This window comes from Aedes aegypti, chromosome 1 (assembly GCF_002204515.2).
Source record: "Aedes aegypti strain LVP_AGWG chromosome 1, AaegL5.0 Primary Assembly, whole genome shotgun sequence".
In the NCBI taxonomy this organism is placed as follows: domain Eukaryota; kingdom Metazoa; phylum Arthropoda; class Insecta; order Diptera; family Culicidae; genus Aedes; species Aedes aegypti.
This window is the reverse complement of record NC_035107.1, coordinates 306087024-306100909: the sequence shown is the minus strand read 5'-3', so window position 1 is coordinate 306100909 and position 13886 is coordinate 306087024. Positions and strand designations below refer to the sequence as shown.

The window sequence follows — 13886 nt, the reverse complement described above, 5'->3', positions numbered from 1 at the left end:
TAGCTGCTGTTGCAAAACTATGTGATTACGCAACAGATCAGTTGATGGAAAACGTCGCAGCTGTTGTACAGGCGCAGGCGCTCAACATTAAGGTGCGTGAAGCTGGACGAAAAGTTATGAGAAAAGGCGGCACTCTTTCTGATTTTTTCGATAAAATTCGTGGGATTGAAATTGAAAAACTCCACGAAGAGAATTTCATTCGCAATCATAGAGAGATCAAACGCGATAATCAGGAAATTGCAGCTGTACGGTATGATCATCCTTCGGTCCCTCAACTCCGGCAACATCCGCAATTCGTATCGAAGCCTCTCAGAAGCTCCCACACGGCGGCGTACAATCAGTTCAGAATGACAGGAAGCTATCGTGGAAGAGGCGGAGCACAGCGTGGTATGAACCGGATTTCCAGCTCTGGGCGAAAACCATGTTGGAGATGTACTGGGAGCTTCCACGGGCCTCAAGAATGTCATGCTATCAACAAAGTATGTCGCAACTGCCAGCGTTTAGGACACATTGAGCGTGCCTGTCGTCAGTTGCCACAGGTTTCTACAAGAAAACGAATAATGTTTGATGAAAAGGAACTACCTTCTCCGTCAAAGCTAAGGAAGGTGGCGATGATTACCACGGATCAAGAAGTAACCGACGAGGAGAAAGATACAGTAAGTGTTCAGTAGTTTTGTGAACAATTCCGTTTGTTTCTTGAAACAGTATTGTGACAGCATTCTCAAATAAACATTTGAATTCGACACAATCCTTTACCGTTTTATTGAAAAAGTAAATCACTCGACCCCTTGTTTGGTTTTCAGAAAAAAACTGATGGCAATGAGATAAGTTACACTGAGACAGCGGTAAACAGTTCTTTTGTGGAGAAAAAATGTTATGATCTTGATCGAGTAAATGTCAAAAAGGATGAAACAGTTTACTCTTCAGATTGTTTCATCAACTCCGGCAAGTCTGAAAATATTGTTGGTGTGGTTGCGGGTCATCCTGTAGATTTTTTGATTGATTCTGGAGCAGAAGTCAACACGGTTAGTGATCACGTGTTTGATCTGTTGATCAATGACAAAAGATCTAATGAAGCCTTGTTTGACCTAAAAATGGGAGCTGACAAACCCTTGAAAGCATACGCGTCGCCCGGAGAAATTTTAGTAACTGCTTCATTCGTTGCCGAATTATTCATATCTGAAGATCGCCCCCGATATCTGGAAAAATTCTACGTAATTCCAAATGCTAGATCGTTGTTGGGAAGAAACACTGCGTTGCGTTACAGTGTACTACAGCTAGGACTCGATATTCCAGTGCTCGATCATGCTGCTCAGGATGCATACAAGCTGTTTCCCTGCGAGATATTGACACTGTCTGTTGTAGGCGAGTTTCCCAAATTCAATGTTCCCCCAGTATCGCTAGCCTTTGACAAAACAATGCCACCATCACGTAACGTTTTTACAAATATTCCACCAGCCTTTAGAGAGGAATCCCAGCGAAGATTAGGGGAGTTGTTAGAATCCGGAATAATAGAGCGAGTTACGAGTGAAATGGATGTCTCATTCTGTTCGTCACTCCTCGTAGTACCAAAAGGAAAAGATGATATAAGGCTAGTCGTAGATCTCCGAGGACCAAATAAGTGTATAATACGAACTCCATTCAAAATGCCCACTTTGGAATCAATTGTTTCCAAACTTCATGGAGCATCATATTTTTCAACGATTGACCTGTCAAGTGCGTTCTTTCATGTTGAGCTTAACGAAAATTCAAGACACCTCACAAATTTTTTCGCCGGTGATGCCACGTACCGGTTTAAGAGATTGCCATTTGGGTTGAGTAATGCCCCGGATATATTTCAGGAGATAATGCAAACCATAGTGTTGGCTGATTGCCCAGGCGTTATCAACTACCTGGATGATGTACTTGTTCATGGAAGTACGCTGGAAGAGCACAACGAGAATTTAGAAAAGGTGCTCTGTCGATTGCGTGAACATAACGTTGTGATAAACGACAAAAAGAGTCAATTTGGAAAAGAGTCGGTGAAATTCATTGGGTACCGATTTTCTCGCGACGGTATCAGCGTTGAAGATGATAAGTTGAGAGCATTAAAAGAGTTTCGTACACCAGAGACAATTCTGGAAGTAAAAAGTTTTTTAGGGCTTTTGAACTTCTCTGAGCGTTTCATTTTTAAAAGAGCAGATAAGACGGAGTATCTCAGAACTCTTGCGAAGTCCAGCACATTTTATTGGACACAGAACGAAGATAAAGAATTTGAATTCCTAAAGAACGAAGCGTTGAAATCCATCAAAATGCTCGGATACTTCAATCATGACGACGAAACCGAACTGTACGTAGACGCATCCCCGATCGGTCTCGGAGCAGTTCTCGTGCAGTATGGCAAGAATGGAGAACCAAGAATCATAGCGTGTGCATCAAAAGCCTTGACGTCTGTGGAAAGAATGTATCCTCATACACAGAAAGAAGCCCTCGCCATAGTTTGGGGTGTTGAGCGCTTTTCGTACTACCTCACGAACATAAGGTTCACAATCCGTACTGACTCGGAAGCGAATAAGTTTATTTTCGGAAGCGAACATAGAACAAGCAAGAGAGCAATGACACGCGCAGAGTCCTGGGCGTTGCGGCTTCTTCCATATCGATTCGATATCAAGCGAGTACCTGGATGCTCGAATATCGCCGATGCGCTTTCCCGTTTGATTAGTAAAACGCAGGTCGATGAACCGTTTGACGAGGAAAATGATAAACATATTCTATATGCATTAGATGCTGTTAACATGAACATCTCGTGGACAGATATCCAGCTGGCATCAGAAACGGACGATGAATTGAAGGCGGTAAAATGGGCAATGATTTCAAAAAAATGGCCAGAACACTTGCGACGTTATGAGATTCAAGAAAATGATTTAAGAATTTTGGACCCAATGGTCTTCAAGGGAGACAAGATCATCCTTCCGAAAATTCTTCGTACCAAAGCGTTAGATATTGCACATCAGGGACATATCGGAATAGGAGCAACAAAAAGAATTATGAGGGAGTACTTTTGGTGGCCGAACATGAGCAAGGATACAACGGAGTTCATCAAAAGCTGTCAGACTTGCTTAATGATCTCGAGAAAAAATCCGCCTATTCCGTTATCAAGTCGAATGCTTCCGAGTGGACCATGGGAGATCTTACAAATAGATTTTTTGTCAATACAAGGATGTGGAACTGGTCATTTTCTCGTAGTCGTTGATTGTTTCTCCAGATATCTACACGTTGTAGAGCTCAAAAATACTGACGCCAAGAACACTAACGCTGCTCTGTGTCGAATTTTTTTGACATGGGGTCTGCCTTCGGTCATACAAAGCGATAATGGTCCTCCGTTTCAAGGAAGTGAGTTCATCCAGTATTGGGAATCCAAAGGCGTGAGAGTACGCAAATCTATTCCCTTGTGTCCACAGACAAATGGTTCTGTAGAAAGACAGAACCAGGGAATAATAAAGGCAATTTCGGGAGCTAAACAGGACAATAAGAACTGGAGAAATGCGTTAGAAGTTTATGTTCATTCTCACAATACGTTGAAGCACCACTCTCGATTGGGCGTTACACCATTTCAATTAATGGTGGGCTGGAAGTACAGAGGTACTTTTCCTTGTTTGTGGAAGGCAGCAGCAGAAGAAGAGATAGACCCTGAGGAGATAAAAGAAAATGATGCAGTTGCGAAGCTTATCAGTAAAAAGTATGCAGATAAACGAAGAGGAGCCAGATACACCAATATTGATGTTGGTGATAAGGTCGTAGTAGCAATACATCAACGAAACAAAATAGACCCAACATTCTCGAAGGAAACTTATACTGTATTAACAAGAGAAGGTGCAAAGGTGGTTATTTGCAACGACAACGGAGTACAAATGACAAGGAATGTACAGGACATCAAACGTGACTCAAGAATTCCCATTGATTTGAAGGACAATGTTCAAGATGACGATTTGATGAATAACGGTATAACAATTTGGAATAATAAGTTTTTGTTTGGTTAAGAATTGCTTGACGTTATTATTAAAAACTTTTCTATTACAGATAATGAAGAAGAAGGAAGAGGGAAAGACGATCAAAAACACTCCGAAATGCAAACTAACAACAATATACGTGACAAGAACCGGCATCAGTGACAAGACCGGCATCAGTCAATTGATCGAAGACCAGCAAGGGAATCTCGAAAACCAGAAAAATTCAAGGACATGATTTTATATAACATTTTTTGCGATGTGTAGGGGTAGTGAAGAATGTAGGGATTATGAGAAGGGCAAAAGGAAATATAATAGAAAAAGATAGAAACATAGAACAGATTTGAATGAGCGGAACGCGAAGTAAAGGGCTATTGAATCAAAGTAGGCTGTTAAGAAAATTTGAAATTTCGAGACTCAGTTTGTTGGTTTGGTTTGAAGGATTAAAACGTGTTTTAGTATAATCCGTGTGTTGTGAGTTTTGTGGAAAGAAATGGCCGGTCACTACAATGATCACTAGATCTCCATCCTTGAAAAGTATCCTATGTCATGAGATTCGCACTACAGTAGCCAAGCGAAGAAATTCACAGTAAGCGAAGCCAGTGAGGCCAGTGCTGGGAATGGTAATAGTAGTAGGCTTGAATTTCGCGAAAATCACGTGGCTCTTCCTAATACAGAAGTTCGAAAACGTGAATCTCATCAAGTAGCCTATGTCGTTGAAGGCTCTAAATGCGGGAAATAGAACATTTTTCTACAGTAATTTTGGGTTGCCCTTAGCAACGGATGTTTTGCTATCTTCAAGGCTTTTTGCCTACAGCAGCGATGGGCGTGAATTTCACTGGCTTCGCTGACTGTGACTTGCTTTGCTTGGCTGCTGTAGAGTGAATTTCAAGATTTTTCCCAACCCTGATCACGGCTATCACAGCTGCAGGCAAAGTGCCTTGAAAGTAGCAAAACATCCGTTGCTAAGGGCAGTTAGCAACACTGGTATATGGAGTAGTCATAGAAGCTAAGTGCTGACGCAAAGAAATGCTCAAAAAGTGCAATAATACCGTAAATTAAATCCCCAGTGTAGTGCATATTTATTTCAAAACTATCATTTAAAATGCAGAAGTGATATCTTGTGCCAATATCAGTTGACAAGCTTAAAAACTGAAAGTAAAAAAATTGCTGTGTTGATTGGTGTCATCAAAAGTTTGGATCGGTTGACTTAGCTGTTTTATCGTTATCGTTTACGGTGTAATTCATCGATAATGAGTACCAAACGAGATCTGAGCACTCGGCGAGCCAAGCAAGATGAGGCTGCAACCAGTAGTGAAGATATGTCCGTCTCTCAGCTTGCCCAGTGGATTTCGTCCAAACTCGACACTACGAAGGAGGAACTGGTGAAGAGGATCAACGAAGGAATGGTGAGCGTAAAAACAGAGATCAAGACCGAACTGGATATTATGCGCTCTCAATTAGATAAATCCATAAGTGATCTCAGCAAGTCGGTGGCTACAAACAGTGATGCTATCCAATCCACTACGTCAGCCCTAAGTCGTTCTCAGTATACGAACGACTTGATCGTGAGTGGTGTGCCGTACATCAAGGATGAGATTCTCACGAACTATTTTGAAACATGGTGCAAACAACTCGGATATACCTCTGTACCACTCGTTGATATACGTCGTCTCTCAAAACAAGCGATGGATGTTGGGAAGAGCTACAAAATTCTGCTCCAGTTCGCAATCACCAGCCAACGAAGCGATTTTTACCACAAGTATCTGAAGGCAAGATCACTCGCGCTGGACCAAATTGGATTTAAGAGCAACGACAGGATTTTCATCAATGAAAATCATACACCTCTTGCGAGAGCAATCAAGGCTAAGGCACTCTTGGTGAAAAAAGAAGGAAAGCTGCATTCTGTCTTCTCGAAAAACGGGGAAATATTCGTCAAGAGATCTGCCGGAGCAAATGCTATCCTGATTTCGTCGGAGAGTCATCTGGTACAAGTACTTCAACAACTATAACCTTTCCTTCGCTACACTCACTCTCCTTCCAATCCATCCTATAACAATCCCATGATTCCTCTCCTAAAAGTCATTCGATAGTTTGCACCCTCTCCTAATAAACGCTCTCTGTCCTTCCAATCCATTCCCACAATTATCAAACATAGGGTATATTACTATGGAGAAATTCTAAGATATGTTCCAAACCCGCTAGCAATGTAATGTAAGTACAAACTTATTATCCCATAATAAAAACTCATTCTTCAAGCCATAATAAAGAAATTTGCTGAAGAGATTAATTCAATCCGACAAATAGCAGAAAAGATATTCATGAGTTTGTTTGTTATCAGTTTGCTAAATATGGGATTATAGCCCTGCAAACATGTATAAAAATCCCAAACAAAATTTGCTCAAAAGGGATTTGTTTTATCAGCAACATCCTTCATTAAGACTTGAAGAATGAGTTTTCAATATGGGTTGATACGTTCCTACTTACATTACAGTACTAGCGTTTTTGAAACATACCTCAAAATTTCTCCATAGTAATTTCCATACAAACCTACTTTGTCTTTGGGCCACCTTTAAATCGCCACCGAAAAAGCTGAAAATTTCACAGAACACTATTTTTATGGTAGGGATGGTAAGGAACATATGGAAGATAGGATTTTCAAACATTTTTAAATTTTGAATCGCCCTAATGTTACACACCTGCAACATACATTGTTAGGTAACTCTTTTTTTAGTTTCTTTAAAGCACGTATATGTCTTTTATTGCATAAGATAATTATAACGAAACAGCCCTCTTACCTACACTCTAAGTTACAACCGTTTCGTAGTAATAGAATAAGAAACTTTTTAATTCCTGCACATCTCACAACTTTGTACGCAGGTTCTTTTTTCGTAAGAGGTGTCATTATATGGAAATCTCTGCCTAATGTCATTAAGGAGTTAAATTCAATGTTTAAATTTAAGAAGCAATGCAAGGTTCACTTCAAATAGTTAGTTGTTAGTAAAATAATCGTTATAGAAAAGAAAAATGGTAGAAAGTAGTTTGAATATTTCTGTGACGCACTTCATGCAAAAAAAAAAACGTTGTAGCGTTCAAAAGATGTAAATCTTATGCTACGTGTGTAATAAATAATAATAAATAAATAAATAAATAAGGGCAACCCAAAATTACTGTAGAAAAACGTTCTGTTTCCCGTTGCACCCGACATAGCCAACTTGATGAGATTCACGATTTAGAACTACTGTAGTGAGAACAGCCACGTGAGTTTCACGATGAGAGTATGTTGTAATAACATGAAGCAGTTTTGTGCAGCCGTCTTTGAGTAATGAGCATTTATGTTGCTGGCACCACGTTGGCCAAATAAAGATCTTGAAAACTCGTTATTTTCAGATATCTCTAAGAATACTAATCCAATTTGAATGACTTTTTCAGAGTAGCTCCTTATTATATGGCATTGTATAGCCCATATTTTATTGTTTCGATAAGTTGACGTAGAACAAAATGGCCGCCTTGGAAAATTTATATGGAAAATGGCGGTCCCCCAAGGAGCGTTGGAATATCTTTAAAATCAGATCACCAATCATCAATATCGATACTGAATGGTGCAAAAATACCGAGAAACAGAAAAGTTATCGCGATTTAAATTTGTTTCTTGCGGTGAAAAATAAAGCTGCCGGTAGAGGGGTCATAGAGTTTTCTAGTGATTTCTGCATTAAATCTCTTATACTGTTATTATTATATATTGTGAAATTTATTCTAAAATTCTGTCAAGAAATTATTAGACAATTTGTTTCAAGAATTTTACCATGAGTGCCCCATAACAAAATTTTAGAAGTTTTATAAATGCCTGCTAAAAATGCTCATGGGCTGCTCACCATTAACTTTTTTAAAGATTTCAGAAAGATCTCATTCATGAATTTCATTCAGGGTTTCTGAGTGTTCAAAAATGTCTCCAAAGATATTTCCAGAATACATTTCTGGATTACTGCAATGAAGACGTAAAAAAATAAGCACGGAAAAATACTGAAAAAGAAATATGGAAGCGAGATGACAAGTAAATTTTCTCAGGAATAAAAAAAAATTAACTGGAAACAGTTTTCCACAAAATTTTCCACCGTTGAAAAAATTCGTAAAGAAAAGCCGAAAAAACTATGTTCCAATTAGTGGAAAACTTTCAAAAAAATATTTTTGAGAAGATAATTTCATAAGTTTTATTCGCTGAAATTTTTGAAATGTACTTTTTTTTTCGTTTTTGAGTTAAGGCGAATTTTGTGGAAAATGACCATATAAGCCTTTTCTTTGAAAATCCATATTTCAATCGAAGCATAGGAAAAACAAAGATTTTTTATCAAAGTAATTGCAAATTTTTTAAAACATCTGTAAAAAAGTTATGGGATTGGTTTTAATGAAGTATAAGTCGGAATGGATGATATTTTTCATAAAAAATTACACCGCTAAGAAAAACTGAAAAAAACTGTTTCTGCCTCAATTTTTCATTACACTGAAAGGGATTCTTTCTTTTTTATGGAACAAATATCATTATTTTTTTTTATTTATTCAATTATTCAGTATATAACTTACATTTTCATCTTAATACTATCTATTTTTTCGACCGGGAAGATTGTCTTTGGTTGCTAACACCAGAAGATTTTCGTTTCTTTGTATTATTAAGAACAAAGCATGCTGTATTTTCTTGGTTTTCATGTGCATCTAAGAATTCACTAGCAAAAATGCTTCGTCCGTCTTTTGGTATTAATGAATGATATTTTTTTGTTCCAGGAATTGGAACAAGGTTAGAAAATCTCTCCTGAAGAAATTTTTCAGCCTCTGAATAGTCATTTTCAGTTGCAAAGATAAATTCCCAATCTTTTTTAAATTGGTCTTTCACCTTTAGCGACACAGCCCTGTCGAAAAATTGTTTGGCGTTATTAATTTCTAGCATCTCTAGCCATTCGCTTAATGTTGCCACCGATATCATCACAAGGACCTTTTCCATGTGAGGTTGGGAAAAAGTGCCATTCTGCTTTAATTTTAAAATCATTTTCATGATTGCATACATTATTGAAATTTGAGATTTCCAGTTAATATTTTTTTTTATTTGCTTTCATTTTCATTAAAAAAAAACTTTGTTTCTACGATGCTTCTTTCTTGAGTTATGATTTTTCAAAGAAAAGGCTCAAAATGGCACATTTGCACATTTTTTTCAAAATTGGTCATAACTCAAAAACGAAAAAATACATTTCAAAAATTTCAGCGATTAAAGCTTATGAAATTATCTTCTCAAAAATATTTTTTTGAAAATTTTCCACGAGTTGGAGCATAGTTTTTCCGGCTTTTCTTTACGAATTTTCTCAACGGTGGAAAATTTTGTGGAAAACTTCTTCCAGATAATTTATTTTTTATTCCTGAGAAAATTTGCTTTCATTTTCATAAAAAAAAACTTTGTTTCTATGATGCTTCGTTCTTGAGTTATGATTTTTCAAAGTAAGTAGTGTCAGGGGAAAACAAAAAAAATTCCAACTGAGTTTTCCGGGAAAATAAGCGACCCTGAATTTTTCTCAATTATTTTTTATTCATATATTGATGTGGAAAAAGGGGCCCAGATAGCCGTAGCGGTAAACGCGCAGCTATTCAGCAAGACCAAGCTGAGGGTCGTGGGTTCGAATTCCACCGGTCGAGGATCTTTTCGGGATGGAAATTTTCTCGACTTCCCAGGGCATAGAGTATCATCGTACCTGCCACACGATATACGCATGCAAAAAATGGTCATTGGCACAGTAAGCTCTCAGTTAATAACTGTGGAAGTGCTCATAAGAACACTAAGCTGAGAAGCAGGCTCTGTCCCAGTGGGGACGTAACGCCAGAAAGAAGAAGAAGATGTGGAAAAAGTTTCATGAAAATCTGAGACCATTCTGCCCAGTTTGTACGGAAATAAAAAAAAAAACCCCAAAACAAATATATTCTCTTTTGATTGCCGGCATTCAATAGATTAAACTTAAAAAACTTAAACAACAATTGCTCTCGGTCTATCGACAGCTTTTCAGGCAAATCCTGACCATATACCATTCCCAACCCCCAAATCCGTAGCACTTATGAGGGCGCCGCTGAGTCGGTGGCCTCTCATTAAGTAAGTGCTTAATCAACATTTCCTTCCCCTATCCCAAGTTACGGTAAAGATGGGCGTGGCCGGGAATAGCGATATTCATGCTATTGGTATTCTTGTTCAAGATTGGATCAAGGTTTATTCCCCGGCCTTGTTCCTGAAAGCAGTCAGGATGAGATTATCAAAGAGAAACATGAATGTTGCTAGTATTCAATCTACGAAGTATACCGTAGCTAACGCTAACGCTAGATCTAAAAGAAGAACGTCATCGTACTGTAAATAACATCGTCTTCAGTGAGGACGTAATGCCAAGAAGAAGAAGAAGTCCGTATAGTTTTGCAATGCTACATTATAGTTTTAGTCGATAAAGTTGAACATCTCACGACTGTAGAAACATGGTGTAGATCATAATCAATATCTCTAATGTGCAGACACATTAAGCCAATAAACCATAAAACGATTAAGAAAATGCTACAAATTCAACTTGCTCAATTGGACAATCAAACCTTACCACGGTACAGATCAACAGAGATCATACAATTCATACAATCTCGAGCAAAATCCACCATTTGCCATCAATCATGACCGGTAATAGCATGCTTCACTCCGTTCTTAAACAATGGACCTATCATCCAACATCCAAATGACATAATGGCCAGCATATGTCGATCGCAAGCAACATACCCAATGCATGGCGTTCTAGCACCCACCTCAGGCTCAAAGACTTACAACAGCTCTCGATCACTGAGGCCCATTCCGAAGATCAAACAGCCCCTCCAATCATTCGAGACGATGTTGTGGCTCGTGGCTGAAAGATCACGTTCGCACGTTTTCAACTCTCACATTATGCTTTCGACGCACTCACAATGAGTGTTGTAGGTAGGCAAATAATTGTTATGTTGTGACGATGAGGCCTTCGTTCGGTTCAGGTGTTTGGAACCGTAATCATCTGCAATGAATACCCCTTTGAGTATGGCAACATCACTGCCAATGCCTTTTGGGTAGAATCATCTATCGATGAATGATGAATGAATCGCCGGTGACCGTAACAGTGCGTTTCTCAGCCATAGCCTACAAGTCAATCATCGTAATGGGCAGGTCGCGTGACGATGATTATGCTTTCGTTGCGACACAAACCGCCCCTCTGTGGAAGGGAGACAGTTGTCTGTTTGAAGAAGATCATAATCGCCAATAATATCGTCCGTTGGTTATTTTGGGTTCCTGGACTGGGTTTCGGTATCATGGTCTTATTATCCAATTGATTTCAAATAATTCACTAGATCAGTGGTTCCGAATTTTTCGAAGCAGTGCCCCTCTTCATATTCCTACAAATATTCAGCATACTCTTAAATATTAAAGTCGTTAAAATTAAAATTTATGAAAAGTAAGAATTTGCCCGAATTGTAAACGTGTATACTGAAATTACCAGACATCCGTCAAATTTCTAACCAGAAATCTAACAAAGATCTCTGAAAGAATCCGCTCCGTTGCCTGATAAGATGTCACAAAAAACTTGTTGAGAAAGTGCTGTTTAATGGAAACATTTCAAAGATCACGTATGCAATCAATGCCAGATCATATGAGACATTTTTCACGACGCTTTGACTAAGTTCACCAACAATGTTCAACGGAGCCATCAAGTATTTGCCCAAAAGGGCGCTATGGAACCTCTTATGGATATTTTCAGGGATGATCTCAGTACCGTAACCCGGGGTAAAATTGATCTTTTTTTTATATTCCCTACAACGTGGCTCAAAAAGGTAAATGTCGCTTGAAGGGGGTACCCAACAGAATGTAGGACATCTCAGACAATACCGTAATCGAGCAGAAAACGATGAAAAATGGCAAACCGTCAAAAGGCAGAAGAACAGAGGGAATAAACACGGCGAAGGAAGTGAAAAGAAAATGGAGAATACGAAGAAAGTGACTAGCCGCCTGCGGCGTAACTGGTCGAAGGGGGACGCCATACTTGTTAAGGGAAATGACCAAACTACGTACGCAGCGATTCACCGTAAGGTTAGAGATGACCCAAACCTGAAAGATCTCGAAGAGAACGTGGTCAGAACGAGTCGTACTCAGAGAGGAGAAATGCTCTTCGAGCTGAAAAACGATCCGGTGATCAAGAGCTCGGCCAGGAGTTGATTGCTGAGTGGTTGACAAACGAGGCAAACGTAAAAGCTTCATCTCAGGAGGCAGTGGTTGAGTGAAGAGATCTGGTAAAGAAGGAAAAGGTGGAAAATGGAGCTGAGAGGCCAGCGATGAGACGGTCCAAGTGCATGAAAATGCGAGGAGAAAGGGCACTTCGGGAAAGATTGCACAAAGCGACCAAAGTGTTTACTCTGTAAACCGGAGGAAGGAAACTTCTATGTAACGGACGGCTTTAAGTATCCTGCGTATGAAAAGGCGATCGCATCACGACAGTAGTGGAGCTAACGGAGATCAGCTTCAATCATTGCGACAGTGCACAGCAACTGTTGTGAGCCATATCGAGTACCGCTCTATACTGCCAACTGGGAATAGCGGCGATACAGGTGATGGGTAGGTTCCCCATTCAAGAAGTGGTTTCTAGCACCAAAGAAGAATATGGGAATCGATAATCGATCTTACATGGTGTAGCCTATCGCTGGTAGACAACATGAACTGGAGGGTAAGCGAAGAGTATACCCATAGCGATCACCAGGCAATTCGCTATACCATTGGCCGACGGGACTATGCGACAACGCCGAGAAACACAACTATCATGCAGCAGTGGAAGACGAATGCCTTTGACAAGGACCTTTTTGTCGAAGCACTTCGTGTAGACAGCAATATCCCTGATCTCGATACGGTGGAGCTGACATAGACGATGGTCAGGGTGTGTGTCATAACAATGCCGAGAAAACGGAAGCCATCAAACAACTGGTGGAACGAGGTACTCTGCACTCTTCGCGCCGCTTCGAGGGAGACACGAGGAAGTCCTTGAAGAGCGGAGAATTGTATTCCAGCAATCCAGAGCGGCTTTCAAACGTGAGATTAAGCGGAGCAAGTCTAACTGCTTCAAAGAGCTGTGCCGAGTAGCTGATGCTAATCCTTGGGGGGATGCCTACCGAGTGACAATGGCGAAAATTAAGGGCCCGTCGACGCCGGTCGAAACATGTGCGGACAAACTAAGAGTCATCGTCGAGGGTCTATTCCCAAAGCATGAGCCTACAATGTGGTCGTCCGCACCACCAGGAAATGCCGAAGCTCGTCTGATCTCCAATGAGGAGCTTATAGCAGCGATGAAAGCGCTGAAGTTGAACAAGGCCCCGGGTCCGGACGGAATCCCTAACGTGGCACTTAAAGCAGCGGTCAGGTTATGCAGAAATTGTCAATTTCCAGATATATGGAAAATTCAGAAACTGATACCGTTGCCGAAGCCAGGAAAACTACCCGGGGACACAGGATCATATAGGCCTATATGTTTACTGGATACACTCGGTAAACTCTTGGAACGGGTTATCCTCAACAGGGGGATGAAATGCACAGAGAGCGAGAACGGGCTACCAGAAAGGCAGTTTGGATTCCGGAAAAGAAGGTCGACGGACGCAATTCGAACGGTACGGAGAGAGCCGAGAAAGCATTAAAGTATTGAAGAACGCGTTCAACAGCGCCAGCCGGTATGCCTCAGCGATTTTGAAGGTCTACTACCGAGTACTGAGGTATAGAACCGACGCCGACCCGAAGCAGTTAAGGATAACGGCTGGAGTCCCACAGGGTTCCAAACTGGGTCCAACGCTGTAAAATGCGATTTACGATGGGATCCTATGGCTGGAGCT

At 40.2% G+C, this 13886-nt stretch overlaps 1 long non-coding RNA gene across 1 annotated transcript; it reads left to right on the top strand.

Annotated features, from left to right (window-relative positions):
- Nucleotides 1-3842: 3842 nt before the first annotated feature.
- LOC110674698 lies at nt 3843-4450 on the top strand. Its single transcript, XR_002499106.1, has 2 exons — nt 3843-3981; nt 4060-4450. It is a non-coding gene; the product is annotated as an uncharacterized LOC110674698 (long non-coding RNA).
- The last annotated feature ends 9436 nt before the right edge of the window (nt 4451-13886 follow it).